At 41.2% G+C, this 26,496-nt stretch overlaps 1 long non-coding RNA gene across 2 annotated transcripts in view; it reads right to left on the reverse strand.

Annotated features, from left to right (window-relative positions):
- LOC124720278 overlaps positions 1–24,779 on the reverse strand; it is an 81,175-nt gene extending 56,396 nt beyond the window's left edge. The window contains exon 1 of one of the 2 annotated variants that reach the window (XR_007006110.1): positions 24,701–24,779. This is a non-coding gene — a long non-coding RNA (uncharacterized LOC124720278). Of the gene's footprint in view, positions 1–21,039; positions 21,707–24,700 lie in introns of those variants that run through there. The other variant, XR_007006109.1, reaches the window with a different exon arrangement.
- Between the last annotated feature and the right edge of the window lie 1,717 nt (positions 24,780–26,496).

Raw genomic sequence — 26,496 nt, forward strand, 5'->3', positions numbered from 1 at the left:
ATATAGAGAACGTAGAGAAATGAAAATTTCACCACATCCCCACCAAAATACTTTGAATATAATCCTGGTCCTTGAAAACAAAAGATGGTGTGAAATAATTGATACCTCCAACAAGATACTAAAAAGTTGTGGCCTTACTCCATGTAATATTTTTGGGAACATGTGTGGTACATCACTCATACAGAAAACTTTCCACAAGGGGTTAAAATATGCCTTTGTTTGACGTCTGTTACTTTGAAACCTTCAATACTGCTTTATCTACTCGCATCCAAACACTGCCTTCCAACCTGAGCAACATCACAGATCCCTTACCAGATCACTCGCTGCAGCCTCCAGTCTGTAACAATAGACACAAAACAAATACCATCAGTGTTTTGTTCTCTTTCTGTTTCCACATGCGTAAAGTTACATACCGCAACGTCATCTGAGTCACTGTAGGAGGGCACCCACATGTCAATTGGTGGATTGTATGATTGTCCTTATGTTTAAGGACACAGTTTGAAGATGGACATGATGGTCGCCACAGAGAAATGACTGTTCTCACAACTGTGGTGTATATTGGGGAGGGGGAAACATTGTAATGTTCGAATACAGTATAGGGGGCGTGCTGCTTGATACAGTCACGTAGATTAAATGTCTAGGTGAAACACCGCAAAGGAACATGAAATTGAATGACCGCATAGGGTCAGCTGTGTGGAAAGAGAACGATAGATTTAGGTTCATTGGGTGACTTCTACAAACGTTTATATCATTTATAAAGAAGATAATGTACAGAACATTTGTGCTACCCATTCTCAGCTACTGCTTTAGTATTTGGATTTCCAACCAGGGAGGATTAAATGAGGACATTGAAGCAATTCAGGTGTGCTTATTCTGTTACAGGTAGAGAGACATTCGATCAAAAGCAAATATTACAGAAGTTCTGTGTTAACTCAAATGGTAATTCCCAGAGGGAAGAAGAGTTGTTTACATAAAACACTTCTAAGATGTAGGTATAGGTTATCACATCGTGGGCTGAACTCAATCTCAGGTACTAGTAGGTTCAACTGACTGTGTGTCACTATACTGAAGGTAACTGAGTAGATTTCAGTAAGTACTCCTTATCGATCCATAATTTTTCAAAATTTGTGAAAGTAAAGTATTCAAGGGTTTTCACCAATGTGTGTATATTGTGTGCAGAGTAATGTGGCCAGTAGATTTGCAGTTAGTTGGGCAAGCGTGGGGAGAGCAGTAGTGGTTGAGGGTTGCGGACTGGGAAATGTCTAGCACTACGAGACATCATAGGTGCACACCTTGCATTGTTTCTCTAAGAGTTTTACTGAAACTGTTTGGTAAAAAAAAAAAAATCATTTCGCATTACTTGTAGCCTTACATGACAGCATCATGATGAAGTGCCCATCATTTCATTAATAGACATAATTAATGTGATACTATGCATTTAAGTAACACACTGCAACAAATTTGACAAATTTGCAATGAAAAATTGGGTTCTCTACAATTTTGAGTTTGACGCGTATTACATCGTATGTTTCTATTACGAAATTTAGCTAAAATATTGAATTATTCACTAGATTTGGGAGGGCACCTGTCACCAAACTCCAGAAAGTTAATTTTACGCAGGACACACATTTGCAACCTGGAATATAATGAGATGATGTCCTTTTGCAACTGGTACTCCTACCACCTCACCAGATCCATTGGTCCACTCTTTGGTTGTAGTATGCAAACTACAAATTTATGTTTCATCAATATATATGAGTCAACAGTCTTCATAGTACTTTTTTATTTTATTCAAATAGTCAACACATTTACTATGTATTTCTAAACATTCTACAAACACTTTCCTGTTACCTGCTGTTTTGCACCATATTGTAAATATTACACATGTTAACTACATGATAATGTCTAAGTAATACATTGACATTAAAGAAACTGGCACACCCGAAGCCACACTTGTGGGAGCAGGTTCTGTAATGAAGAAATACGCATTTATCCTTGTCATAGGAAAAAGTGACTATTGGGGGTACATGAAAATTGTGTCTCAGCCTGCGCACAACTTACCTGTTGAAATCATCTAAATCAATCTATGATTTTTTCCCTCTATATTCTCTCTCTGATACAGAGGTGTGCGGAGGGACTGAATCAAGAGGCTCAGACAGTTCTGCGACCATGTAGGCTGCAGATTCCTCGACTTGCGCCAAAGGGTGGTTGGGTTGCGTGTTCCGTTGAATAGGTCAGGTGTCCACTATACGCAGGAGGCAGCTACATGGGTAGCAGGGGCTGTGGGGTGTGGACTGGGCTGTTTTTTAGGTTAGAGGGTCTCTGGAAAACACAAAAAGGGCTTTGGTCACAAAGGGTGCAGGCCGAACATAAGAAGAACGTAGATACAGGAACCATCAGTGTAACGGCTGTAAACTGTCATAGCCATGATGGGAAAGTACCAGATCTCCAAGTGTTAATACAATGCACTGATGCTCAAATCATTATAGGCACTGAAAGCTGGCTAAAGCCAGATATAAGCTCAACTGAAATTTTTGCGAAGAATCTAACGATGTACCGAAAGGATAGGCTAATCAGGGTTGGCAGTGGCGTGTTCATTGCTGTTGGAAGCAGTTTATCTAGTCACGAAATCTAGGTAGATAGTTCCTATGAGTTAGTATGGGCAGAGGTCATTGTTGGCAACCGGAATAAAATAATAATTGGATCCTTTTACAGACCTCTCAATTCAGACAATACAGTTACTGAAAGGTTGAAAGAAAACTTGAGTTTGATTTCAAACACATACCCAACTCATACGATAATAGTTGGTGGTGACTAATTTACCCTCAATACGTTGGCAAAAATACATGTTTAATTCCAGCGGTACACAAAACATTGGTCGAAATTGTGCTAAACACATTCACTGAAAATTATTTCGGAGCAGTTAGTTTGTGAGCCCACACGAATAGTAAACGGTTGTGAAAACACACGTGACCTCTTAGCAACAAATAATCCTGAGTTAATAACGAGCATTGAAACAGATACAGGGATTAGTGAACACAGGATTGTCATAGCGAGATTGAATATTGTAACCCTCAAATCCTCCAAAAATAAATGAAAAAGATACCTATTCAAAAAAGCAGATAAAAATTCACTTGACGCCTTCCTGAGAGATCATCTTTACTCCTTCAAAATTAACACTGGAAGTACAGACCAGATATGGCTTGAATTCAAAGAAATAGTATTGGCAGCAATTGAGAGATTTATACCAAGTAAGTTAAACGACAGAACTGATCCTACTCCTCCCTGAACACAAAACAGGTTTGAACATTGTTGCAGGAACAACGAAACAAACACGCCAAATTTAAACAGACACAAAATCCCTAAGATTGGTGATCCTTTAGAGAAGTTCGAAATTTACGCGGACTTCAATCAAGATGCTTGTAACAGTTTCCAAAATGAAACTGTCTCGAAACCTGGCAGAAAATCCGAAGAAATTTTGGTTGTATGTGAAGTATGTTAGCGGCAAGAGACAATCGATGCCTTCTCTGCTCGATAGCAATGGAGATACTATCAAAGACAGTGCTGCCAAAGCAGAGTTACTAAACACAGGCTTCCGAAATGCCTTCACAAAGGAAGACGAAGTAAATATGCCAGAATTCGAATCAAGAACAGCTGCAAACACAAGTAACGCAGAAGTAAATATCCTCAGAGTAGTGAAGAAACTTAAATCACTTAATAAAAGCAAGTCTTCTGGTCCAGACTGTATACCAATTAGGTTCCTTTCAGAGTATGCTAATGATTAGCTCCATAGTTAACTATCATATACAACCGTTTGCTTGACGAAAGATCCGTACCCAAAGACTGGAAAGTTGCACAGGTCACACTAATATTCAAGAAAGGTAGTAGGAGTAATCCACTGAATTACAGGTGCATATCATTAACGTTGATAAGCAGCAGGATTCTACAACATATACTGTGTTGAAACATTATGAATTATCTCGAAGAAAACATGAGTTTATAAAACATGAGTTTAGAAAACATCATTCTTGTGATAAGAACTAGTCTTTACTCACACTAAGTGTTCAGTGCTATTGACAAGGGATTTCAGATCGATTCCGTATTTCTGGATTTCCAGAATGCTTTTGACACTGTACCACACAATCAGCTTATAGTGAAGTTGCGTGCTTATGGAATATCGTCTCAATTATGTGACTGGATTTGTGATTTCCTGTCAGAGAGGTCACAGTTAATAGTAATTGACGGAAAGTCATCGAGTAAAACAGAAGTGATTTCTGGCATACCCCAAGGTAGTGTTGTAGGCCCTTTGCTGTTCCTTATCTATATTAACGATTTTGGAGACAATCTGAGCAGCCGTCTTAGGTTGTTTGCAGATGACGCCGTCATTTATCGACTAATAAAGTCATCAGAAGATCAAAACAAATTGCAAAATGATCTAGAAGAGACATCTGAATGATGCAAAAATTGACAGTTGACGATCAATAACGAAAAGTGTGACGTCATCCACATGACCGCTAAAAAGAACTCAAACTTCAGTTACACGAAAAAGGCCTTAAATTCAACTTAATACCTAGGAATTACAATTACAAACAACTTGAATTAGAAGGAACGCAAAGAAAATGTTGTGGAGAAGGCTAACCCAAGGCTGCATTTTATTGGCAGGACACTTGGAAAATGTCACAGATCTACTAAGGAGAGGATCCTTACCAGATAGGAGTGATAGAGTACATTGAAAAAGTTCAAGGAAGGGCAGCATGTTTTGTATTATCGTGAAATATGGGAGAGAGAGTTACTGAAATGATACCGGAGTTGGGCTGGACATCATTAAAAGAAAGGTGCTTTTCATTGCGATGGAATCTTCTCACAAAATTCCAATTGCCAACTTTCTTTTCTGAACGTGAAAGTATTTTGTTGGTACCGACCTACATAGGGAGAAACAATCACCGCAATAAAATAAGGAAAATCAGAGCTCGTATGGAAAGATACAGGTGTTCGGTTTTTCCACACGCTATACAAGATTGGAATAACAGAACTGTGAAGGTGGTTTGATGAACCCTCTGCCAGGCACTTAAATGTGATTTGCAGAGTATCCATGTAGATGTAGATCTACTCAATGATAACAAGTCAAAAAATTCCAGGTCTACAATCTTTTTGATTCTGGCCATCCTTTTTGATCTTCTTTAGTTTTCTTTCTTTTTTATTCTGGCCCGTTTTGTCACTATTTATCAGCTTTTTCAGTTCCAGCAACATGTTGCCTGCCCACTTTTCATGTGTTCCCCAGTTTTTACGTCTATTCTGCTCATGGTTTTCAATCTGCTCGTTACTCCATCATCAAGACATACGGCGTCGAGCACATAAATCTGAAAAGCTGACTTGCCAACACCAATGCACACGAAAAACGCAAGTAAATTCAGGTAACCTATTTGTATAGACAGAAATTGATTCCAATAAATCCCGGCTCATAGTCAATATGTTCTTCAAGGATATTACACAAATGAGTTGCTAAGGAAACACTGTGCCAAAATTAAATAATGAGACATGGTAAGCAATGTGGTGTGTTTCACAGTAGTGTGACAGCTAGTCATTCAAGTGTCACGTCTGCTTCACAAAGGCATTTAAACATGAAAGCAGTGAGGTACTATACATAAAGCATATATTTTTAGAATCAGGAAGGGTCAAAGAAATTTTATTAAATAAAGAATTCCATCTTTTTGGGCCCTTGTGATGTCCAGGTCCTCTAAAAACAAGATGCAGAAAAGTTACACAAGTAAACCATGCATTGCTTGTTTAGAGACTTGAAAAGTATGGCATTAGCGGCAGTGCCCTATAATGGCTTAAATCCTACTTATCAAACAGAAAGCAAAGATTTAGCATCTCTTCAAATGGCGCATATTATTTTTCTGATTGGAAAAAAATATCTCAGGATTTTTCACAAGTCTCCATATTAGACCCAGTCCTATTTCTCTTCTATGTTAATGGCTTACTATTAAATATCAGCTCCCCATCTGTTCTGTTCGCAGATGATACATCTGTCTTAGTTGAAGATCAGGATTCGGAAAAAAACCCAAATTTGTGATCAGTACCCTCAGCACCTTAGAAGCTAAATGGGTTGAATCTAAACATATGTAAGACTCAAATGATGCAGTTCAAAACGAAACTGTCAAAATGTAAGCAGATTAAGACTGCATATCAACCACGACTCAGTCAAATTCTTAAGTTTAAATGTAGATAAAAATTTGAGCTGGCAGGCACACATTAAATACCTAGCAAACAAACTGAGCAGCTTTGAATTTTCAATGCAAATATTATCAACTGCAACTGACATGGACACCCGAAAAGTAGCATATACAAGCTACTTCGAATCCATTATTAGATGTGGCATTGTTTTTTTGGAGTCCGGATATTAAAAATACAGAAAAAAATCATTCAAAATATGTGTACTACAAATCACAAAGAACCATGTCGACTATTATTTAGAAAAATTGAAATATTAACACTACCCTCCTTATACGGGGTGTTCAAAAAGTCTCTGCAGTTCTGTACGATTGCTCGCCTGCATGGGTTACTTCCCTTCAAGTGGACTCTCCCAACACTCCACCGTTTCGTTTATCTCAGCCAGCGTCAGTAGTATCGTTGGTGTGTGTCGTTACGTGTTTACATGAACATTTAGGTTTAGTTCCTTTGTTTATATGTTTGTTTCCTTTTAGTCACTGTTAAAATGCTAACAGAACATGTGTTTTTAGATGAACAAGTGTTCGAAGTTGGCAGTAAATACACAGTTTCAGTTCGTCGAACATTTAATTCAGCTTTCCCAGAGACAACACTCCCACATCACAATACTGTGCGAGATTTGATTAACAAATTTCGAAGTACGGGTTCAGTGGCAGATGCACCGAGAAGTGGTCATCCTAGCGTTTTGTCTGAGGATAACCTACTCCATATTTCTGATAAAGTGTCCGAGACTCCGAACAATTCAGTAATAAAACTCACACAGGAAATCTATGTTAGTGTCTGAATGGCCCACACAGCTGGAAGGAAAAAAAAAATCAGAACTTTTCCCATAAAAAGTGACAGTCATACAAGAAATGAAAAATACTAATCATGGCAACAGACTGCATTATTGTCAATTGTTCAAAAATGTTGTTCAACAAAATGGAAGGGATATCCTTAATGAAACGTTTCTCACTGACGAGGCGTGGTTTCATTTATCCGGGTACATGAACTCCCAAAATTCTCATGTGTGGAGGACTGCAAATTCATTGTGTATTCACGAGGAACCACTTCATTCTGTGAAAATACGAGTGGATTGCAATTTCTAGACATTGGATTGTGGGTCCCATATATTTCAACGAAACAATAAACGCACAACGATACTGCAGTGATATTCTGTACCCATCCATAGGAGAACTTGCGTTAAGTGAAATACTGAATGGTTATTTTCAAGAAGATGATGCAACCGCACATACAGCTCACGTTTCAATGTGACTGCTTGCTGATGTTTTTGGTGATCGCATAATTTGGCCTCCATGATCGCCTGAACCTAACACCATCTGACTTTTTGTTCTGGGGTGCAACGAAATCAACTGTCTATAAAAACCATCCAAAATCCATCGATGAACTCAAAGCTGCAATATCCACTTTCACTGCTTCTGTTACACAAGAAATGTTACAGCTTGTGTTTGGAACATGATTAGATGAATTGAATTGTGTATTCAACAACAGGGGGGATACTTTCAACATTTAATGTGAAAATTTGTAAGTAAAAATGTATATTCAATAAATTAATAACTTGTATTTCACTGAGTTTCTTTTCGGTATATTCACTGCGGCATACAGCACACGTGGCTAACAATCATACGGCACTGCGGAGAAACTTTTTGAACACCCCGTATTTTTGTACACCAGGCATGACTTATTTAAGGGAAACCATTTTGTACATTCACTTGATACTAGGAACTAAGAAAATTTTATGCTCCCCACCCACCACCTCAGACTGTATGCCTAGGGACCTCAATACATGGGAATGAAAATTTGTAATAAATTAAATGGTACCAAGTTGCTGCAGGTTAATTTAGGTTCACTTAAAAGAAAGCTATATGAGGTACTGACACTGAAGTGTTATTACTCAGTGGATGAATTCGTGCAGGACAAACTGGAAATTTGAGCTGGATACAATGTGTTACACATTCCAAGAGTTATGCTTATAGTGTTTTTTTTTTTTTTTTTTTTTTTTTTTTAGGGCGCAAAACGTCTATGGTCATTAGCGCCCAGCCCGTGACTTAGGAAACAGTAAAAAACCGGAATTTAAAACCAGCAGCAATGGGAACAAAGTCATAAAATTTGAGAAACTAAAAGCAGAAGGAATGCTTAAAAATCCACTACAGAAAGGGGTTTGTTGCCCCCAAAAAAAGCTTCAAATGACTGACGTCATTTCACTGTCACTAATAAACTGGAGAACACGGTCGGCTGAGCGCGTGTCATCTGCTAAAATCGACGATAGATCAGGTGATAGCTGTAGACGGGAGCGTAACGGATTAAAATAGGGGCATTCAATTAAAAGGTGTCTGACCGTCCACAGCTGAGAGCAGTGGGGACAGAGTGGGGGAGGATCGCCGCTTAAAAGGTGTCGATGGCTAAAAAGACAGTGCCCTATCCGGAGTCTAGCTAAAATTACCTCCTCCCGACGACGCGTTCGGGAGGAAGAGGTCCAAGCGCAAGGAAGGGCTTTCACTTCCCGCAATTTATTATGGGGAAGTGTTGACCAATGCACATGCCATAAATGAGCAACTTTGCGACATAAACCGCTCCGTAGATCGGTGAAGGGAAGCGACTGAATAACTGGCCGAGGAAGAGAGACTGCAGCCTTGGTCGCTATATCGGCCGCCTCATTCCCAAAGATATCAGCATGTCCCGGGAGCCAGAGGAACGCCACCGAGACGCCCCCCCAGGTGGAGCAAGCGCAGACAGTCCTGAATCCGGTGGACCAGAGGGTGCTCAGGGTAAAGAACTTGGAAACTGAGGAGAGAGCTGAGGGAATCTGAGCAGATTACATACTGTATCCGCTGATGGCGGCGAATGTAGTGGACAGCCTGGAGAACAGCGTAAAGCTCCGCAGTATAAACCGAACACTGGTCGGGAAGTCGAAAGTGATTTGGGGTGTCGCCAACAATATAGGCACCCCCTACACCTAACGATGTTTTCGAGCCGTTGGTGTAAATAAATGTGGCGCCCGTCATTTGTGCACATAGAGCAGCAAATGCCCGACGGTAAATAAGTGTAGGGGTACCATCCTTGGGAAATTGACAAAGGTCACGGAGCAAGTAGATCCGGGAACGGAGCCAAGGCGGTGCTGTACCCCAAGTTGTCAAGAAGGTTTTGGGGAAGCGGAAGGAAAGAGAATGGAGCATTGACGGAAGCGGACTCCCAGGGGTAGTAGGGAGGAGGAGCGGCCTGCATACCCGACATCAAAGGAGGCGTCGAAAAAAATGTCATGGGCTGGATTAGCAGGCATGGAAGACACATCGCTAGCATAACGACTCAGAAGGACTGCCCGCCAATTGGACAGCGGAGGTTCAGCAGTCTCAGCATAAAGGCTTTCCACAGGGCTGGTGTAAAAAGCTCCAGACACTAAACGTAATCCACGGTGGTGGATAGAGTCGAGACGCCGAAGAATAGACGGCCGAGCAGAGGAGTAGACTATGCTTCCATAATCCAATTTCGAGCGCACTAAGGCGCGATAGAGGTGGAGAAGGACCACTCGGCCCGCTCCCCAGGAGGTACCATTCAGGACACGGAGGGTGTTAAGGGAACGCAGACAGCGAGCCGAAAGATAGGAAACGTGGGCGGACCAGCACAGTTTTCTGTCAAACGTAAGACCTAAGAATTTAGCGACGTCGGAAAACGGAAGGTTGACAGGACCTAGATGTAAGGAGGGTGGAAGAAACTCCTTACGTCGCCAAAAATTAACACAAACGGTCTTACTGGGTGAGAAACGGAAGCCGGTTTCGATGCTCCACGAGTGGAGGCGATCGAGACATCCTTGAAGACGTCATTCAAGAAGGCTGGTCCGTTGAGAGCTGTAGCAGATCACAAAATCGTCCACAAAGAGGGAGCCCGAGACATCAGGAAGGAGACAATCCATAATTGGATTTATGGCGATGGCAAACAGTACAACACTCAGCACGGAGCCCTGGGGTACCCCGTTTTCTTGGGAGAAAGTACGGGAGAGAGTAGTGTTCACCCGCACCCTAAATGTGCGCTCTGCCATAAATTCGCGAAGAAAAAGGGGCAGCCGGCCTCAAAAGCCCCAAGAGAACAGTGTGCGGAGGATGCCTGTCCTCCAACAGGTATCGTATGCTCTCTCCAGACCAAAAAATATTGCTACCGTTTGGCGTTTCCGGAGAAAATTGTTCATGATGTAAGTGGAGAGAGCAACAAGATGGTCAACTGCAGAACGACGCTTTCGGAATCCGCATTGGGCAGGTGTTAAAAGACTGCGGGATTCCAGCCACCAAGCTAAACGGTAATTCACCATACGCTCCAAAACCTTACAGACACTACTCGTGAGAGAAATGGGGCGATAGCTAGAGGGGAGACGTTAGTCCTTTCCAGGTTTCGGAACAGGAACGACGATAGCTTCCCGCCATCGTCTGGGAAAAGTACTGTTGGTCCAAATTCGATTATAAAGGCGAAGGAGGTAACGCAGACTATGGGTTGATAAATGCAGCAACATTTGGACGTGGATACCATCCGATCCTGGGGCGGAGGAGCGGGAAGAAGAGAGTGCATGTTGGAGTTCCCGCAAGGAGAAAACAGTATTGTAGCTTTCGCGATTTTGAGAGGAGAAAGCAAGAGGTCGCACTTCCGCTGCACGTTTCTTCGAGAGAAACGCTGGCGGGTAATTTGAAGAGCTCGAAATCTCAGCAAAGTGCTGACCCAACGAGTTAGAAATTGCGACGGGGTCCACTAATGTGTCATGCGCGACAGTGAGCCCAGAGACCGGGGAGAAACTAGGCGCGCCTGAGAACCGTCGAAGCCGACTCCAAACTTCCGAGGAGGGAGTGAAGGTGTTAAATGAGCTAATAAAGAATTTCCAGCTTGCCTTCTTGCTATCGCGGATGACACGACGGCATCGCGCTCGGAACTGCTTATAGCAGATACAGTTGGCCAAAGTAGGATGGTGGCGGAAAACGCGGAGAGCACGTCGCCGCTCACGTATTGCATCACGGCATGCCTCGTTCCACCAAGGAACTGGGGGGCGCCGGGGCAATTCGGAAGTGCGTGGTATTGAATGTTCCGCAGCTGTAAGAATAACGTCGGTAATATGTGTGACCTCATCGTCGACGCTGGGAAAGCGACGGTCATCGAATGTCGCTAGAGACGAAAAAAGTGTCCAATCGGCTTGGGCAAACTTCCAGCGTCGCGAGCGCATATATGGCAGTTGAGGCTGCAGTCGAAGAACACATGGAAAGTGGTCACTCGAGTGTGTATCATCAAGGGCGAACCATTCGAAGCGCCGAGCTAGCGGAACAGTACCGACCGCAAGGTCCAAATAAGATAAATTTGTCGTGGAGGCAGACAAAAATGTGGGGACCCCAGTGTTGAGGCAAACTAGATCCGCTTGGTGGAAGACGTCTAGCAATAGTGAGCCACGTGGACAAGGATGTGGAGATCCCCAAAGCGGGTGGTGGGCATTGAAATCCCCAACCAGCAAATAGGGGGGTGGAAGCTGACCAAGAAGATGAAGGAGATCAGCTCGTGCCATTGGTGTGGACGATGGAATGTATACCGTACAAAGAGAGAACGTGTATCCAGAAAGGGAAAGACGGACGGCAACAGCTTGGAAGGAACTGTTTAAGGGGATTGGGTGATAATGGAGAGTATCATGGAGAAGAATCATGAGTCCCCCATGGGCTGGAGTGCCTTCAACAGAGGGGAGGTCATATCGGACGGACTGAAAATGAGGGAGAACAAAGCGGTCATGGGGACGCAGCTTTGTTTCCTGAAGACAGAAGATGACCGGCGAGTAGGATCGTAAGAGGATCGACAATTCATCCCGATTGGCTCGAATGCCGCAGATATTCCAGTGGATAATGGACATAGGGTGAACAGAAAATGGAGGAATGTGACCAAGGGTGCTGTCAACTCAACGACTGCTCAGAGCTTGCGACCGACAGCATGAAATGGCATTCAGTCGAAGGTAGAAGATCCTGATCCATAGGTTGGTCAGGAGCAGCTCCTGCCACCAGCGATCGGCCGGTTGACCGGCCATCAGCAGTGCGCCTCGGCGACACAGAAGACGGCCGAGGACGATGTCCGCCAGGTGGTGCTGTAGATGGGACTCGCCTTGGCGGAGAAGGAGAGGAACTGTGTTTCTTTGTAGCCTTCTTGGAAGTATGATGTTTAGATGAAGGAGGAACCGATGGTTGTGAAGTTGCGGTACGTAAAAACTCTTCACGAGTATGCTCTTTTTTCGAAGACTTGGCGTCTGACTTTTGGGCTCGAGATTTAGCAGAACCCGACGAAGGGTGTGAGCCATAGAGTGGGCAGGCGAAAGTGGTGAGGTTGAACGGGCGATCTGTGCGCTGGCCGATCTGACGACCGTGGCACTAAATGTGAGGTCGCAAGTCTGCGTGGCCGCCTCCTTTGTTGGCCGAGGAGAAGCAAGGACAGTGCTGTATTTTCCTTTCTGAGGCACGGTGGGCTGTCGACTGGCAAATAATTTTCGAGCAGCAAAGGTCGACACCTTTTCCTTCACTCTTATTTATTGGATGAGCTTTTTGTCCTTAAAATCTGGGCAATCTCGAGAGGAAGCAGCGTGGTCACCCATACAGTTGATGCAGCGAGGGGATGGAGGTGGACAAGCATCCTCATGGGCATCCTTGCCACACGTGACACATTTGGCCGGATTGGAACAGGAATGGCTGGTGTGATTGAACCGCTGACATCGATAGCAACGCGCAGGGTTTGGGACGTAAGGGCGAACGGAAATTATCTCATAGCCTGCTTTGATTTTTGATGAAAGTTGAACTTTGTCAAATGTCAAGAAGACAGTGCGGGTTCGAATGATGTTCGTGTCAACCCTTTTCATAACCCTATGAACAGCCGTTACGCCCTGGTCAGACAGGTAGTGCTGAATTTCTTCGTCAGACAATCCATCGAGGGAGCGTGTATAAACGACTCCACGCGAGGAATTTAAGGTACGGTGCGGTTCCACCCGGACAGGGAAGGTGTGGAGCAGAGAAGTACGCAGCAATTTTTGAGCCTGGAGGGCACTGTGTGTTTCTAACAACAGGGTGCCATTCCGTAATCTGGAACAAGACTTTACAGGACCTGCAATTGCGTCGACACCTTTCTGAATAATGAAAGGGTTGACCGTGGAGAAGTCGTGACCTTCGTCAGACCGAGAAACAACAAGGAACTGTGGCAACGATGGAAGAACCGTCTGTGGTTGAGACTCAGTGAACTTACGTTTGTGAGCAGACATAGTGGAAGCTGAGGAAACCATTGCGGAAGAATCCCCCATGATCACCGGCGTCTCCGATGGCGCGCTCCTCCCTTGTGGGGGCCCTCACTGAGGGCACACCCGCCTTAGGTGATTGTTCACACCTCAGGTCACACCTCCCGACAAACGGACGGAGGGACCAATCGGCACTTTCGGAAGGTATCAGCTCGGGTAATCACCCCTCCCTGGGCCTGGCCGTTACCAGGGGGTACGTACGTGTCCTACCTGTCTACCCGGGGCGGGGAATTACGCCTTACCCCGTCACCGGCTGCGCATGGAAGTGCGTGGGTCGGCCTTCAGACACGCACAGGGAGGAAAAAAGAGAAAGGGAAAGGAAAGAAGAGGGGGTCTCAAACGCCGCAGCGGAGAAAAGGGCAAAGAGAAGAGGGAAGGAAAAGAGAAGGACAGAGGAAGGACGAGGACTTGCAAGTGTAGAAAGCAAGGTATTTTGAACAGTTTCGAGCGTCCGTCTCCGGACGTAGGCACAAACCATACTCCCAGAGGGGGAGAAAAGGAAGGAAAAGAGCCAGAGGTGAGGGGGGGGGGGGGCGAAGATGGGGGACGGGGAAGGATGCGGAAAGGGAAGGGAAGGTATGCAGCCCAGAAAGGAAGGAGGGCCACATTAGCTCGGGGTCCCGTGCTCGCTACGCACGTGTCCACAAAAGAGTTGTGGACCCCCTGGGGGGACTTATAGTGTTGTTATTTATTGTAGTGCTGTTATTTATTAACGTAAATATCACTGTAACTACGTTATAAATTTTTGACATGTCTCCTGTATGCAAACCAAATGGATTGCAAACGTACATGATGAGATGTATAAAACACAATTCGCTGTTAAGTAATACAAACTGGAACACCCTATCATCTATACACGTACAAAATGCAATGAATGCTTGAAAGCTCCACAGATTTCATACTAAGACCCAGATCCTGTTCTTGCTTTATTTTCATGATTACATCAATTCTAGTATGCAATTCCAATTTGTGGCTTTTAGAAATAGTGTCATGAGTTTACGATGCAAAGAATGTAAGCGGCCCATTACTAAATGTTACCTGCGGTTGTCACAACAACTGGTGTGAACTACATTGTTTATTCTGATTATGTCATGATTTCCAAGGTTGGTTAGTTAGTGTTTCAGGATATTTATAAACACCCAACACCATTGGAAAGCCGTCGACAGGAGATGCTTGTGAGTACAATGAATGAGGATAAACGCAGTGGGATAGGGAAACTGTGTGTTTTCCTTTCTTGTATGCAGTGAATGTGGAGCAGTCGTGGAGCCGGTCAGAAGGGGACCCGTAAAAATGGTATTACAACCACTGGTCATACAGGAGTCATTCGTGTCATAGTGCAGCATGTGTTTGAATCTGAGAGCAATGGACTAAATGACGCACCAACAAGGGCATAATGAACAATTGAACAGCAGTAGTTGTTTATCTGGTTCGCTTTCTCAGGTCCCGAAGTACACATATATGCACATTTTTGAATGTACTCAAGAGAATGGTATTACCGTAGCAAGTATCTGTTGTATTGTTAAAAGTAATAGTGAACATGTTGGGCACAATGTACCCCCGTTTGTGAGAAGCGCGGCTATTTATTTAGTAGTGCGGTAGAGAGAACTTGCAAAAGCATTCCAGGTATCTTCACCGCAGTTGGATCAATAGGGAGGTGGCACAGAAGGATTCGGACCACCAAACAACTACTCTGAGAAGAGAGGATAAAGGTAATTCTACTTTCATCTAGCAGTGTATCAGGGTTGGCAAAATATTGCCCTGCTGTATCAGCCAGGGATGCAACTTCCCGATAGTGCTGGTGTAAGGTCCACAACAAACCCTACAAAATATACATCAGCAGGAGAAAACAGAAAAATACACCCCATATGATAACCACGGAAAAGGCGAATGGAGAATGCACAAGCAAGTAAGTGCAGGAAATTGATCTGAATCAGAATTATGGCTCCAAAGAATAGAAGACAGAAGTTGCCCCTGACAACCAGCAATCAACAACAGTGCCTTACCTCACACGTAACAAGGAATCAAGAAGAATTATATTCAAGAGCTTCGTTTGAACGAACTGTCTGATTAGTAAACACATAATGAATGGAAACTATAATTTACTGTTGGATACCTGGAGAGGGGAAAAAAAAGAAAGAAAGAAAGAGAAAGAAAGAAAGGAAGAAGAAGAAAGTGGCAACAAGAGCAGACGTCCGCTTCAACTTCAGCGCTGGCTTCAGCTGTTCTACAACAAGCACGCAGTTCACAGTTCCGCAGAAGGGTGAGCCGTGAACATTTAAAAAAAAAAAAGTTGAGACATTTCTGCGAGTGTGGGGTTTAATATTAATACTGCCGATTAGTAATAAAATGTGTATGCCAATCGCAAGAATTACAGCAATGCAAAACGAGGATTTAAGATCGATACTTGAAGGTATAATTAAAGAACAAGCAGAGAAGGACAAGGCAATACTAAAAGGTATGATTAAAAAAACAAGCAGAGAAATACAGGGAAGGACGGAGAGCAGAACAATTAAAATTCATTTAGCCCATTAAGGAACAAGTTACTGAATCAATCCATGACATACTCAACCATAAAATACAAGAGGCTAAAGCTAACTTAGAATCTAACTTTAATGCACACATTAATAATCAAAACATTAAAATAATGGAGATAAATTCTAGAGTAAAAGAATTACGAGAATCAGTATCAGTAGAGGTGCAACAAGTAGCCAAACAAGTGTTAACAGATCATTTACAGGAAAGTGTACATAGATTAATAACCCGACAGTAGACAGGCTATGGAGATAATGTGGATTCCCGATTCCAAGCTGTACGTGCTAGTATTCCAGACACAAATAAGCATATCACGTCCATACAGGAAAATCCTGTAGCAGGAACACCTGATGCTATACAACATTTGGAAAAACGTTTACAGTTATTCATAGAAAAAAGAAGTAAAAGACAAAACAGAAATAAATAATGGCAACATCACTTCTGGGGAAGGTACAATTAACAGTAAACAAGAACTTTATAGAATATGGAAAGCAATAGACAATAATAAAAAGAAATTAGAAAATAGTAGACCTGAAACTATGACAGGAGTAGCTAAAGATGTAATAGAGAGTTTATCTATAGGTAATGGGTTTAATTTAGCAAAGCAATTTCCAAAGTACAAACCAGACAGTGATGTACACCCAATTTACTTTTTACGAGTGTTTACCAGATCTTTGCCCAAAAATTGGGCTGACTTAAAGAAAATAGATATCACATTAGGATACGTAATGAGAGAAGCGGCAGAATGGGGAAATGCTCATGCAGAAGAATTTGTGTCTCAGAAAGCTTTAAGAGAAAGCACTGGTCTTCAAGTACTCAGGAAAAATTAACCTTAAAGTTATTAGAGCCTACTCCGAACAATAATTCATGGGGCACATACTTAAAGTACTTGGAATGGCATTTGACAAAATCTAAATACTTAGATGATCCAAGAGATGGATGCACTTCCTGAAAGTACTCATTAGATGTTTACCATAACACATTCAACAAGGAATATTGTACAGAGGGTGGAAAACCGTAAATGAGTTATTAATGTTTATTGAAGTTTTACACACACTGAATACTGAAAGAAATGAAAATTATTCAGTGAATGACCGAAATACGGGGAATAGAAATAACATATCCTTTCCTAATTGCTTACCGCGGGCGAAGGAACCTAATTATTTTAGAGTAAGCAATAATGAAACTGTTCACAGCACGGATAATGGTCTAAATCACAATACCCCTAGAGGGGGAAGAATTCGGACTGATAACATCAATTCACAGGTGTTTACACCTCAAAACCAACAAATAAATATGCAACAAAATAACATGGGGCAAACCACCATACTGTTGAAGTAAGTTCCAATCAGTATCCGGTCATAGTGACGGAAAACAAGAAAAATCCTAGGTCAACGGCCGGAATTCAGGATGTCGCAGAACAATACTCGGCCCATATATAAGTAAAATGATTGTTTATAGTAAAATATCACCTATTAACGATTGGTTATTAGTGAAAGAGGAAAATTTAGAAAAAGTGCAATGCAAACCAATTGCAATCGGAAGAATACTAAAGCAAGGAGTGGAAATTTACATTGATTCAGGAAGCGAAGTATCAATTTTGGAGGAATGGCTATTAAGTGGAAGAATAAAGGAATTTCCTAAGTTACCTGTTACGGGAGTAAATATTGTAGGTATTACAGGTACTAAGAGCAATGTAGTGAAATGGGAAACAAGGATTACATTTTAAATAGATCAACTTGTGTTTGAACAAACCATGTTAATAGTTCCTAAAATAAATACACAAGTATTACTAGGAGTAGATTGGTTAATGAAATGTGCAATGGTAATAGACTTTCAGAGTGGTTCCTTTAAGTGCAATCTAGATAACTATAGCCTAATAAAGAGATCTTCTTTAAGACAGATCGATGTCAAGGACTAAATGGGATAATAATTTATGGTTAATAGCGAATATGAGTTCAATGGAAAAGGATGCAAGTAATCTACAACAAACTGCAAATAAAGCTGATTTGTATGCTAAGGCTTATGAATCTGAACTCTTGTTAACCCTTACTCAAAAGGAAGAGCTATATGGAATATTATGCAGATATTCAGATGTATTTTCAGACGAACCAGGGAATATATGAGATTATGTGTGTAGTTTTAAGATCAAAATCAAGGAACCTTTTTTCTTTAGACCTTAACCTGTACTTATCAATGTAAGAGAGGAAGTACAGGAAGAAATACATAAAATGTTAGATAATAATGATGTAGAAAGAAGCACAAGCATATACAACAATCCACTGTTAGTTGTCAGAAAGGCAACAGGTGGTGTGCGCCTAGTACTAGACACGAGAACCTGGAATTGTCACATTGAACTGGAGAGAGATTGTCCCATATGCATAAACGAACTACTTGCTCATTTTGCAAAAGCAAATTATTTTAGTTCTGTGGATCGGACGGATGGGTACTGGCAGGTGAAATTAGTTAAAGAATCTAGACCTTATACTGCATTCCTATATGACAGAAAGTCTACCAGTTTAAAGTTTTGCCATTTGGGTTAAACATATCAGTATCAGTGTTTATAAGAGCATTATATCAATGCATCAGGGAGAAAGTTGTTACAAGAGCTATTGATTTATGTAGAAGATATACTGATTGTTACGGAAACCTGGGAGGAACATTGTGATTTACTTGCAAGAGCAATAGAGAAATTCTATACCAAGGGAATAACTACTAAGCTCGCTCGCTACATCACATTTTGGGCAAGAGGAACTAAAATTCTTGGGACATCTCATAGGAATGAGAGGAATTAAACCAGATCCATAACGCTTTAAAGCGATTAAAGACTGTCCACATCCACAGAGTGGGATTTTATAGACGGTACATACAAGGACAAGTCATAGTAATCCACATCTACTATCGCTATTAAAGCACAAGGCAAAATGATTACGGGATGAAAATGCAGAAAAGGCATTCCAGGAAGTAAAGGATACTCTAGTCAATGCTCCTATTTTAAACCATATAAGTCTTCGTGAACCATTTGGCATCACAACAGATGCATCAGAATACGGCATAGCAGCAGAATTATTGCAAGGGGAATGGGACCCAGAAGAGGGAGAAAATACAACCATTGCTTTCGCTAGTCGCAGCCTAGGCAAACGTGAGCTGAATTCTACAGCAACGGAGAAAGAATTACCATATTTACTCAAATCTAAGCCACACTTTTTTCCGGTTTTTGTAATCCAGAAAACCGCCTGTGGCTTAGAATCAGGTTCAAAGTAAGTGGAAGTTCTGAAAAATGTTGGTAGCTGCCGCCACAACTAACTTCTGCTGTTGAATATACGTAGCGCTACACAGGCATGCTTTGCAGGCACAAAGATAAATACTGGCGCCAAAACCTCTGCATCAGTAAATAAAAGAAAAGGTAGAAGAATGTAAACATTGTGCCATGTATTTTTTGTATTTGCTGCTATCTCATTTAAATCCTGTCTGCCTAATTAACTACGAAACTAGAGTGAGACAACAGCAAACGTGGAAGAATATACATATCAAGTCATGTTTATATTCGTTTTCTTCTTATGCTGAATAGTGATTCAGTCAGAAATGAAGCACGGCAACTGACTAGATTTTTAAATCTAAGATGACTCATTTCTGTGCAGAATGTAATGTACTAAAGAGGCGTCTGCAAAGATTTTCAAACAGAGAAAAATTTTTGCCAAACTCTCCTTCAGAACATCTTCTGTCATACAGAGTCTATTATTTGGTTCTTGTCGACCGTTATCAAAGAAAGCAGCAGTGTCAGTAACAACAAATAGCAGTCTCTTGCCATTGTTTCGCTCATGAGACAATTCCTCTTTCTTTTTTTTTTTTATTGTAAGCCACGGTAGCGTGCACGAAAGCAAGCCATGCCACAAGCGGCAACAGGTTGTAGACACTCATTATCAGAATCCGACAAACAATGCACGACACAGTACAATAATACATTTTCAGCTTAGAGTGACGTAAACACCCATAACAAAGAGAACCGCACTTATCAGATCAAAACAAAATAAGCAATCAATTCAAACCATACGATACACGTGGTTTTAGACAGATGTACCTGCTGCAAACTTTGAGAAACATAAATCATCCGGTTTGGCATTGCAAACAAAGTTCATCACCTATTAATGTTAGCGTGCCAACAGAATATAATAAATCAGGTAGAAATCTCCAAGTTCTTGGGTTCAAATATTGACAAAATGTCAAAACTGGCCAACTCTGGGGTACAGGGTCATTCATTCGCTAATGTTCTGGGGGAGAATATTCTATGTTGTGGACATCTCTAAGCAATTAGGGATGTCAACCAAAGGCTCAAATTGCATTCATTCACTGATTAAGTCTGCAAAAATTCAGTTCATTCTGGAAGTGACAGCAATATTCACAACTACAACAGTAGAAGGAAAGTATAACTTGCAGTACTTCATACATGTTTTAAATTGTCTATGCAAGAGGCTAAATGAAGTTAGTGTCCTGGCTCTTCTGTTGCACGATGCAGTCAGCAACTGCGAAATGAGTGATTGAAACTGAACAACTGTGTTTTCAGTGTGAAACAGCAGGAAGAAAACTAGATGTGATGACAAAGTGACCCGTGGCGAAGCCCGAGGCTGAGGTTTGGTTGGAATGCGACAGTTCCACTCACTGTTTTTCATGTTCACTGTCCATCATTCATTGCACAAATATGAACTGCAGCATGCAAAGTAAGAGACAGGTACAGTGTCACTGGACTTCTGCCATGCAATCTGCTGTTCAGCTGACATAATCCATATCACAATTTGAATACATCATGTATAACATCGAAGTAACTAGCAAGCTACCAATGCAAAAGGCAAATGTGTAACCAATATAGTAGGCACTGATTAAAGATTTTATTTTTATAATGCAAGAGAACAAATTAGATACAGCATGCAATAAAAAACACGAGAGTTACTAGGCAGTTGCAAAGCAAACATCCGACAGTTTTTACTTACTGCTGTACGACTAGTTCTGACAGACTGTTTCACTCCTCCCCCAAATACATCCCCAAGTCCACCTCTGGGAGAATGGTGCAAGCAACTATGGCTTCAAAACAGTTACAGTGGGCGATTCTGTAAGGCGACGGAATGGTGAACAGTTCGATAGCTTGCTTCAAACTCTAGCCGAGAACAAAGTTTGTTTAGTTAAGTGCTCCATGTGACATACCTGAAGGATAATTTAACAGTAATAATTTTATTACCAAGTCATTGGGGCAAATGGTGTCATTACACCAACAGATAATGTCAATAAATGTTACACTACCCTCTGTAAAAGAAGAGTAGGTTAAGCACTGGAATTACATTTAATCATTTTCCCTTCACATTGCAAAATGGGCAGGCAATGAGCCAATCACATTATGTTTATAAGCATGCTTAGTAAATCCTTAGACAAATAGTGGTATTTTATTGAATAATTTGTTACCTACATACTAACAACTATCAGCTAAATCCTTAGTATCATGTATAAAAATGTATTGTTTCCTGTAGAGTGTAACATATTTCCTCAACATTTTACTTCTGCCAACAACTGCTTGGTACGATGTACAGTAGTACAAAAGTTGATTGCCTCGACGATCTTTAGCCCGCAGAATGTTGGCTTCTAATGTGCTCTATATGTGAACATTTAGCATTTACTCTTATGACCACATGCTGCAACCCCAAGCCGCCCCCCCCCCCCCCATAAACACCTCACACCAATAAAAAATCAGCGACAAATAAAAACCACAAAATAAACTAAACCCAATCACGCATTACAACTCAAAAACAACTCACAAAAAAGGTCCTCTCCAACATAATCATAAAACAATCCCCCTCCCCACCCACAACCCACCTAAATCCACAACCATTACCCACAATCTGCCCCCACATACCGAACGCCCTCAACCACCCACCCTCAGCCTGTACATCTTACCCAGCGACCTCAGAAAAACACAAAAAATACAAAAATGCCCAGGGACACACTTCTAACACCAATACTCATCTAAATGAGATGGTGGGTTAGAAGAGCCACTCTTCCCTCCCTTATAACTGATTGAAACCCCCCCCCCCTCCCAAAAAAAACCTCCATTGCATTAGCATGTGCACTAGTTTTGCAATTTTTAAACTCTAAACTACAGTTTACAACTAAATGATCAAAACCCATCTTCTGCAAACCCCTGTATGACGAAAAAGCATCTGAAACTACAGTACTCCCCCCCTCAATATACTCTTCAATTAACGCTTGAAGTCCCTCTTAGTGCGCCCCTCCAAAAAGCCTGAAAAAAAATAATCGGCATACCCACCCCACAAAGTAACAACCTCCCCACACCCACAAACCAACTGGAGATGTACCTCTCCCATACTTCCCTCCTCCCAAACTGTGACTTGTCTCTTTCAAACACTAACCCCGGCTCACCGAACTTACTTTTACACTGACATACTCACAGCACACTGCCCTACAAAAAGAAAAACAATCTTACAAAAAGAAAACCAATCTAACACCGTCCTCTCACTCACTACAATCGTATACACACAAAAACTAATGGAGGACCTATAACAAAAATAGTAAGTCATGAAAACAATCTCTCACAGCCGACCTAGATTTCTTGAACCAGGTACCGCGTCTAATGGAGCTCCAAACACTGTCCTGCTGACACCGACACATGTTCACGTCCGTGGCCCGAGACACCGGAACTTGCACCAACCGCATATCCCCTCAGCAAAACGCCACACTTCACAATTTCCGCTATTAATCCAAACACCTGCAGGAACTTAATCGAGGACAACATATCCTCTCACATCTCCGCCCGCAACATGGCGCTAATTCACTTTATAGTCATATTCATACCTAAAAAGAGAATCCACACAATAAATTAAACGTCTTACCGCACCACAAACAGCAAACTAACACACACACACACACACACACACACACACACACACACACACACACACACACACACACACAACAACCACCAGAGGGCACTATCAAACACAAGACGACATCTACAAACACAACCAACTCATAAAGTAAACACTGTGCCGTAATGTCACACACCACATGAAGAAGAGCAGATAGAAGAGGTTGACAGTCTTAAATTCCTGGGATTACAACTTTATAATAAATTCAGTTGGGAGGAGCACACCACAGAACTGCAGAAATGTCTTAACAAATCTGTATTTGTAATTCGAGTGTTAGCAGACACAGGCAACATAAAAATGAAAAAGCTTGCATACTTTGCCTACTTTCATTCCATTATGTCATATGGTATAATATTTTGGGTTAACTCTTCAAGTCAAACAAAAGTTTTAATAGTCCAAAAGCGTATAATACATATTATTTGTGGAGTAAATTCACGGCCATCCTGTAGAAACCTCTTCAAAGAACTGGGTATACTTACTACTGCCTCTCAGTTTATTTACTCCTTAATGAAATTTGTCCTAAATAATATATCTCTATTTTCCAACAAACAGCTCAGTTCATACATACAATACCAGGAACAAAAATGATCTGCACAAGGACTTAAAAGCATTTTAGGTCAAAAAGGGGTCCACTACTCAGGAACACTCATCTTCAATAACATGCTAGCAAACAAAAAAAAAATTAGTTGCAAATAAAGATCATTTTAAAAGTAGCCTGAAAGACTTACTAGTGGCCAATTCCTACATCACTGACGAATTTTTAATAAAAACAAATGATGTATTGTATGTACTCACAGTATTAGTATTTTTATTTCAGCTTAAAAAAAAAATTCGACATGTTCCACATCCACGAGGATCCCCTCAGCACGAATCTATGGAACGAAAAACTAATCTAATCTAACCAAAACATCCATATGTCACGGGTCAAAGCTGACGGGTGGAATCGGACGCTTCTGTTGACTCCAGAACTCGGGCTACGCTAGAATTACAGTCAACAGAATTCAGATTAAACAAAAAACATTACACGTGAACTTATGGTAAAGGCGGATGCGCATCATCTCCATTACACCTACATAGTTCTGCGCAAGAACACGATTTAAACCTCCACAAACAAAACTTCGAGCAGACACACGAACTAGCTAAACAAAAAGAGCATCACAGATGCCAACTACACAACATGGGGCGAACGGGGGCACACTCATCACTTACGTTGTGCACTATATAGACCCATACTTTCCTGAGCACAGAACTATGTAACATTCGCGCATAAGAAGCCATCTACAGAAACAAAACTACGCTTATACAAGTCATACTGAACTTACATGAACTTCAATTTATAAATTCTGTTACTGAATTTCATATCATGACTCCGAGTACATCAAACAACGCAGTTTTGTGAATTATTTTAATAATACCGGTAAATCCCAAACGACGTTATTCACAACTGGGATACTCAACTAGCTGTTCCATTCATGGTACGTCGTAAGTCTTTAACGTCTTACTGTATTAAGGCAGCATCCGCTGCATGTCACAACCACAAATACATGCTATTTTTCTATCGCCTCTAACACGACTTGTTAGCCGCAGAGTATTTTCATGCCGCACTTTTACATTTTGCTCATTCATATTATCACGCAAATATTAAACCTAACTACGTTTAGTAAGAAATAGATAGAAGCGGAGTCGATAGTAAAGAGACACTTATTAGGTCACTCACATCTTGATTTTCTAAATGTACACCACACAAAAAACTTTTAAAAAGCGACGACCACGGAACATCGATTAAAAGTGACGACTGTCGTCTGTTCTGCTTTTTTTTTTTTTTTTTTTTAGGAATAACTACCAGTGATGCCATCCTCTGAAGCTCAAAATCCCAACCTGTTACTCAAAATGTTCCTTTTCTGTATAAAGTGTCCCATGGTAAGGAAATACACATGATGCCTAGGAAAAGTGAGTGAGAGAGAGAGAGAGAGAGAGATAGACAGCGGAAGAGAGAGAGACAATAGGTATAACAAAAGAAATAATGGCTTACGATTCCACATGCAGGACGATAAACTAGTAGTAGAGTTTAAAATGCAACTGCAACATATAACAGCATCCTCGTAATACCACATCATATAATGTAAAATCAGGACTTACATTATTGAAGTGCTTGCTTATCCTTTCAGAAAATACAGCCTTCCTTTTGAAGAGATATTACACCCCAAACACGTACTCCTCCCTCTTTCAGTCTCCATCACACAGTTAAACTTTCACTTAATACAAGTTTTTCTTATTGTGAAGCATGAGTTGTTTTTGTTCCACTTAATAAGTTGTGAAGTCTATTCCGTTTGCCTGAAATAAACATCCAATTCTGTTGCATTTTCTATTTTTTACATCACCTGCAACAGAAAATATTCTTTCGGATTCAGCATTAAAATGTGGAGGTGAAAGAACCAGCTCAGCAAGTTTACTGATATTCTGAACCACTGATACCGGAAACCTTTCAAGTTTGAGATTTCACGCTACATTCGATCCAAGTTCATTTCTGAAAGTTCCTTCTTCCTATTTCAGCCACAAACGGAAGACTTCTCCATTCAGCTGCAAAGGTAATTACATCAGATCCTGCAAACTTCGATGCAATTCGTGATACATTCTTTATCTGGTACCTTCTGTCAGCTGATAATGCAATATTTGACTCTACAAATTTTAAGTCTCCAAAAAATTCATCGTGTATAGGTAGAGCCTTCATTTATTCGATTGCTGCGATATAGAAATCAGTGCATTTAAGTCTTAGTTTATGAATTCCCTTTCCACATTCCCTAGCGAGAGTTTGTTTGGGGTCAAAATATTCTGGTTCTAATGGGAGATAATGGTATGGGGGAAGTTTATTAATTTTGTGTATTTCAGTGAGGACGCCAGGGTTTTGAAATTTCTGATCAATGTTTTACAAACAGACCCAAAGAATCTTCTGAAAAATTGTGAATTAATATTTTCCTCAACTGGAAAAGAGCGTTAAAAGTGTCGAAGTAAACCAAAACATACTTTAGAGACAATATGTAATCATTGAATTCACGAACAACGAACAATGTAGCCAACATGTGGAGGGAACAATGTTGCAAACAAAAACATGTTCTGAGCTCAGTTTAAACGCGCCTTATAATACACGAACTTTCAAATTCGCGAAGCTCTGTTTCTGCAAAACTTTATCTTGAGCAATTGCTAACTGGAAGTAGTGCAAAAACACGTCCCAGTTTTCCAGCAGACGAAAAACACATACATGTAAAATAAGCTATAGCGTACCCGATAATTTAAGGAACTATTTACGTTCAACTCATAAAAGTTCTTGAAATTCTTGTAAAATAGTGCAGCGTTTTGCACTGCCAGGTATGTTGCTTGTCACGGACTTAATTAACTCTTCACAGGATCTAGGAAGCTTCTGACCTGTCTTGCTTGTAACTGAAGCAGATGAATGGCATACAGAGTTGAGAACAATCAGATTTGGTACAACATTTCTAAGTCTTGTTATGACAG

Source organism: Schistocerca piceifrons, chromosome 11, assembly GCF_021461385.2.
Source record: "Schistocerca piceifrons isolate TAMUIC-IGC-003096 chromosome 11, iqSchPice1.1, whole genome shotgun sequence".
In the NCBI taxonomy this organism is placed as follows: domain Eukaryota; kingdom Metazoa; phylum Arthropoda; class Insecta; order Orthoptera; family Acrididae; genus Schistocerca; species Schistocerca piceifrons.